At 41.1% G+C, this 6,000-nt stretch overlaps 1 pseudogene across 1 annotated transcript in view; it reads left to right on the top strand.

Moving 5' to 3' along the window:
* Nucleotides 1–2,126: 2,126 nt before the first annotated feature.
* LOC308503442 (Y-box-binding protein 1-like) overlaps nucleotides 2,127–6,000 on the top strand; it is a 102,181-nt pseudogene continuing 98,307 nt past the window's right edge. The window contains exon 1 of the transcript in view: nucleotides 2,127–2,327. The product of the transcript in view is annotated as a Y-box-binding protein 1-like (transcript). The remainder of the gene's footprint in view (nucleotides 2,328–6,000) is intronic.

Below are 6,000 nucleotides of genomic sequence, written 5' to 3'. Positions count from 1 at the left end.
CAAGGAGAGGGGGCACTCCCAATATACCATCTGTCTGATTCCAGGGGAGAGTGGATCTGCCCTAATCTGAGTCAATAAGCATTAAAACTGCAAAATGTATGCTGTTTCAAGACCATGTTATACAAACAAGCATCTGATTATCAAATAGTTTTCCATGTAACTTGTGGATGTGAAAAAAATATACTGCTGAAAAATTTTTATGTTGGGCCCACTCGGCAATTAGAATTCTCTTCATCAATTAATAAACTGGGATTTTGATAATAATTTGGCTTGCTATACAACTTGCCTACGAGGAGAGGTTGTACTGGCCATATTCTCTTTGTGTCTGTTCTCTTTGGATATTATAGTTCTCATTCTCTACTAATAAACTATGATTTTATGTATCAGTCCATATGGATCTGGTAAATATGAGTCACCTCCTGAAAGATGATTCCAATTCTTCCTGTGCTGAATAAATCTAGTTTCTGAGACCAACAAGGGCAGACATGGGCTGCCCTTAATTTATCATCACCCTTGCTTTGGAGCCTTGGTGGTCAGGAAAACTGAGCTCCCCATGTGAATTTTTTTCTGTGCCACCACGACTTGCCATTCCTATGCATGCTCTACCTCTTGTATATTAGAAATGTTGTGTATGCAGGTTTGTATTTTGTATTTATACACAGAGATTTCCTGAACTACAACAGCCTTTGAATACCCATTTTCTGACATTTACAAATAAAATCATGAAGGAATATGCTGCTTCCTAACTAAGCTCTTGTAACTTTTTTAGTGTCTTAGAGTAGCATTGAATGGGTTCAGTGTAGATTTCTTCATGGCCCACGCTAGTGGTGTCTTTATTACACAGGGTGTTCCAGATTTTTAACGTAAGCAGAAAAACCTCACTGGTGTTAAGCAGAGGAAATGGCATCTCACCACTCTTTCAAGACAGTCTTTCTGTTTTTCTCATGCAAGCTGGAGTTGCCAGCTGGTGTCACCTGCATACAAGACTTCCTGCTAGAAGACCTGTACTCTGGCCATTACCCTGAACTAATGTCCATTTGAAATAGAATCTGAGATTATAAGATTCGGGGTCCTAAAGTGCCACTCTTCACTTTAAACTTTTTAGTATTTTTTTGATGACTCTGGATATTTTATTTTATTTTATTTTTTTTTATTTTTGGTTGTTGAGAGCCCACTGGCCCATGTGGGAATCGAACCGGCAGCCTTCGGAGTTAGGAGCATGGAGCTCTAACCGCCTGCGCCACCGGGCCGGCCCTGGATATTTTATTTTCATAACAGAATATATAATTCACTATGAATAATCCTATGATATAATTTTCATGTCTTTATATTTTAAATTCATAGGAATAATGTAAAAGAAAAATTGTGCCCATACTGTTTCAACAACTGCTGTTAAATTCACTTGTGACATTTGTGGGACAGAGTAACATAGCAAGTCCACTGCAATTACTTGCATATCTTACTTATTGTATACGCACTGATGCATTCACGTTAACTGCAATTCCAATACCTCATGGGCAGGCAGAACAAAGTCACTTGATCATTAGAGTGTATTGTCAGTTTTGAATGAAGAAAATCTTGAAATGAGGTACATTCAAATGGCTTCCGGTACATTTTGATAAATGAGGTATAAATGAGGAGGTCATAGAAACACATTAGAATAAGTTGGCTCCTATACAAGGGGGAGTCTCAGAACAAAAATATCCCATCACCCTCTAGCTTGTGTTCCCGATACTTATGTACTTACTTTATCTTTCTTATTAGTATTTTTGAAGAAAAATGAGCTCTGCTTCATCTTCATTTCTGTATCTTCCATGGAGTCTTGCACAGTGCCTTGCATAGAATTAATTAGGGATATATGCATATGTAAATGAAATTATAAAAAAATGTCATTAATATGTCAGTGCCATCTTTAAGGCACAGCTGGGGAGTAGACTCTGGGGATACTGTTACAGTGAGGTTAGAGCAAATTTTCAAATAGAATGTTTGTCGTTATTAGTAGCAATGAAAATGAGGGAATATTTTCATATCCAACGTGTTACCACAATAGAAAAACCATGAGATTGTTTTTCCATGTGAGAAAAACTAATTCTGATGACAGATGGTTTATCTATAAGGATACCTGAATGAAACGGAAAAAAATTGCTCCTGGGGTCTCAGGCTGTACTGCCCGGCTGGGAGGTGCTGCTGGCTGGACCATGGGTTCAGGCGGGGCTGCAGGCAGGGCTGTGCAGATTAACGGGGCCTCAGGCTGTGCTGTGTCATCCGTTGGGGCCTCAAGCTGCGCCCTAAGTGGGACAGGGCTGCAAATCGGGCTTTGCCATCAGGTAGGCCACTGGCTGTTCTGTGCTGTCAGGCAAGGTTACTGGCTGGTCTCTCTGCTCCAGGGGGCCTCCGGCTCTCTCCTGCACTGGGTGGGGCTACAAATTATGCCCTGTGGTCGGGCAGGGTTCTGATCAGGGCTCCCTGACCAGAGGGAGTTGCCGGTTATGCTCTAGCTGGGTGTCTCTACTACCTGGGCTACCTGCTGGGGTGAGACCTCAGGCTGTGTGCAGTGATTGGGCAAGGCTGTACGCTGGGCTCCACGGTTTGGAGGACTGTAGGTTGGGCTCCACAGCTGTGGGGTACCACAGTCTGCATCTCAGAGGGGCATCTCAGAGGATGCCAGAGTTACTGTTCGGGATCCCTGGTTATGCGGGACAGAGGCTGTGTTCTGTTGGGCAGGGCCATGGGATGGGCTGTGCGGCTCCCCATGTTCTCCAGTCAGGAGGGACTGAAGGCTGCACTCAGCAGTTGAGCAGGGCTGCAGATTTGCTTCCTTTCCCCAGTGGAGTGATAGAAAGGGCTCCATGGCCAATACAGCCTGTAGACTGGGGACCCAAATCAGCCAGAACTGCCAACTGAGCTCCCTGACCAGACAGAGCCACCCTTAGCTATGCAGATGGACAGAGCCACTGTCTGGGATCTCTACATGGGTGCTGCTACAAGCAGGAACATGGGTCACCAAGATCTGAGCATTGGTTGCTGTAAGCCCCCACCTTCTTTTCCGTCGCTATCTGATCCCCGGTGGTCAAGTCCCTCAAATTCCCTCAGTGATTCCCACGAGACCAGACTCGAGTGGGCCTCTCAGCATCCTGCAATGCTGGGGGAACTGATGGCCACATTGCACTCTCTTTTTCCCTGGAGTAACCACAGGCCCAGGGAGACCTTCTCACTGTGGGGTTCTGCCAGCCTAGGGGAGGACTGATGTGGTCAGAGTGCAGCTGCTTTCTTATCCTTCTAACATGATCCTTCTCAGTCTCTGTGTTCCGTGTGTGTGTGTGTGTGTGTGTGTGTGTGTGTGTGCACGCGCTTTAACTCACCCCTGGGTTCTGGGATTTTCACAATGGTGTCTTGTGTGTGGAGAGTTGCTTATTGGTCTCCTTGTGAGGGCAGCTGAAGTCAGGAACAATCTATGTCACCATCTTGATCCATAATATTTATTTAAAAAAGAGAAGCAGTATTTCCTGGGCCTTCTTTTATCGAATCTGCAGAAACCACATCTGCTACTTCTACAGAATAATTCTGGGTGTGTCCAGACAACATTCACGAAAATTAGGTTCGCGAACTTGTTACAACAATGTTGCTAACCTTTTTTGATATCAGAGGGATTATTTTTTATGGACAGTTAACCAAGTTTACTATTTGGAAGTATTGAAAAGGCTGCATGAAAAAGTTAGATGACCTGAACTTTTCACCAACAATTCATGGCTCTTGCATCACGACAATGCACCAGCTCACACGGCACTGTCTGTGAGGGAGTTTTAGCCAGTAAACAAATAACTGTACTGGAACACCCTCCCTACTCACCTGATCTGGCCCCCAGTGACTTCTTTCTTTACTTGAAGATAAAGGAAATATTGAAATGAAGATATTTTGATGACATTCAGGACATCAAGAGTAATATGGTAACAGCTCTGATGGCCATTCCAGAAAAAGAGTTCCAAAATTGCTTTGAAGGTGGACTAGGCACTGGCATCAGTGCATAGCTTCCCAAGGGGAGTACTTTGAAGGTGACCGTAGTGATATTCAGCAATGATGTATGTAGCACATTTTCTAGGATTTAATTGTTGAACTTAATTGTCTGATCTCATATAAATGCTCATGGACTAATTCTCTCAATTGTCTGTCATGTTCACTCCTTTTCAACGTTGGGACAGTCGTTTGTTTACCTCTGATGGTAACTCTAAGGACAATGTTCTCTTTGTTTCAGTTGAACTCCAACTTTTGGGTGCCTATATTGCTCTGCAATCCCAGGAAGTTCTTTAGTACCTTCAACAAGTAAATTCTTCGTGGCGTTTCCCTACCCCTTTTTGAGAAATGCCCAGGCATGTCTAAGTTCAGAAGTGGTTTAATATAGAACTTCCTCTTTTCTATAAAAACAAAATTGACAAAAATATATTAGATACCAACGAGATAGCAGATATTATAATAAGCCCTGGAGATACCAGAGGAAATATGATCCCCACCTTAAAAGAATTTACAGTGCAGTGAGAAAGAAAGACATATTAATAATTTAAGTTCTGTTTTACAAGTCCTATTCTAGATGTATTCAAATAGTGTAGGTGCTGTATTATGTGCTGGATATAAAAAGATACTTAGCTTTTTCACTGCAGTTTCCCACAGTAGCTATTTAATGTCACCATTATCTGTCACTAAGTTACCTCCATACTGAATCTTAGTGGATAACTTACTCCTTCTTAAAGGTAAAATAGGAAACTCAAGTTAGGAAATTTCACAGGTTCATGGTGTCTCTCTATCTCCTTACCCCACTCCCTGCCTTGCCTTTGTACCTATCTTTACTTTTCTTCACTCCAGTTTTGGTGCAAGACGTGTTTTCGCTTCAGGCTCATTGTTTTACTCTTGATCACACTTCTCTCCACATCTCCTCAAACCCTTGCTCCATCAAATATTTCTTTTTTTCTCCCAGTCCTAGCCTATATATATCCATTAGCTTTCTGCCATCATTGCTCCATGGTTTCAGCTCCAAAAAATACAATTTCCCCTCAGTTTCTTTCTATATTTACCACAGCTTCTAGAAAGCCTAGGGACATTCAGATTATACCACAATTAAATATTAATGTGTAACCATTACAATGACTAAAATTATAAAGCTGAATAATACGAATGTTGATTAATATATGGGCAAAATGGACTCTCAAATACTGCTGGTGGTACATTCACTTTGGAAAATAGTTTAGCTTTATCTAATACATTTAAGATGGGTATACCCTATGACAATGTAGTTCTATTCCTGATAGTGAATATACCCACAAAAATGTGTGTATATATTTATGGAGAAACATGGGAGTTATTTTATAAAAGCACTTTTTATAATTGTCACAAAACTGGAAAAAAATTACCATCAATATAGAATAGATAAACAACTTGTAATATATTAATATAATGGAGTATCATATAGTAGTACAATGAGTGAATGGAACTATTAGTTCCATTAATATATCCATAGCATTTTTTATTAGTTTCACAAAACAATGTAATAGATACTTATCATTTATATCCCTCACACCGTGTCAACCCCCCTGCCCCATCCACTATCCGTCTGACACACAGCCATTACATTTCCACTGTCTCTATTCTTAATGCTGTACTCCGCTTCTTGTAACCATATATATATAAAATTGTAGTTGACATTCATTATTGTTCAGCTTAAGCTTCAGGTGTACAGTGCAGTGATCAGGCATCTACATCCATAGCATTTTTGATTTTCACAAACATAATGGTGAACAAGAAAGAGAAACTGAAAAGAATAAATGTGGTACAAGTCCAATTATGTAGTTTGGAAAACAAAACTGAACTACTTGCTTTAGGTATGCATGATTTAGAGATGAAACCGCAAAGCAACACAAGGAAGTATGATGATCATATAAAACAAGTCAGGATAGTGGTTACCTTTAGTAGGCAGATGAGAAAATTAGTGGGAATGGGCCTCAGCAGCCT

Source organism: Rhinolophus hipposideros (assembly GCF_964194185.1).
Source record: "Rhinolophus hipposideros genome assembly, chromosome: 10".
Lineage (NCBI taxonomy): Eukaryota > Metazoa > Chordata > Mammalia > Chiroptera > Rhinolophidae > Rhinolophus > Rhinolophus hipposideros.
Note: the sequence above shows the minus strand (reverse complement) of the source record. Positions and strands in the feature narration are given on the sequence as shown.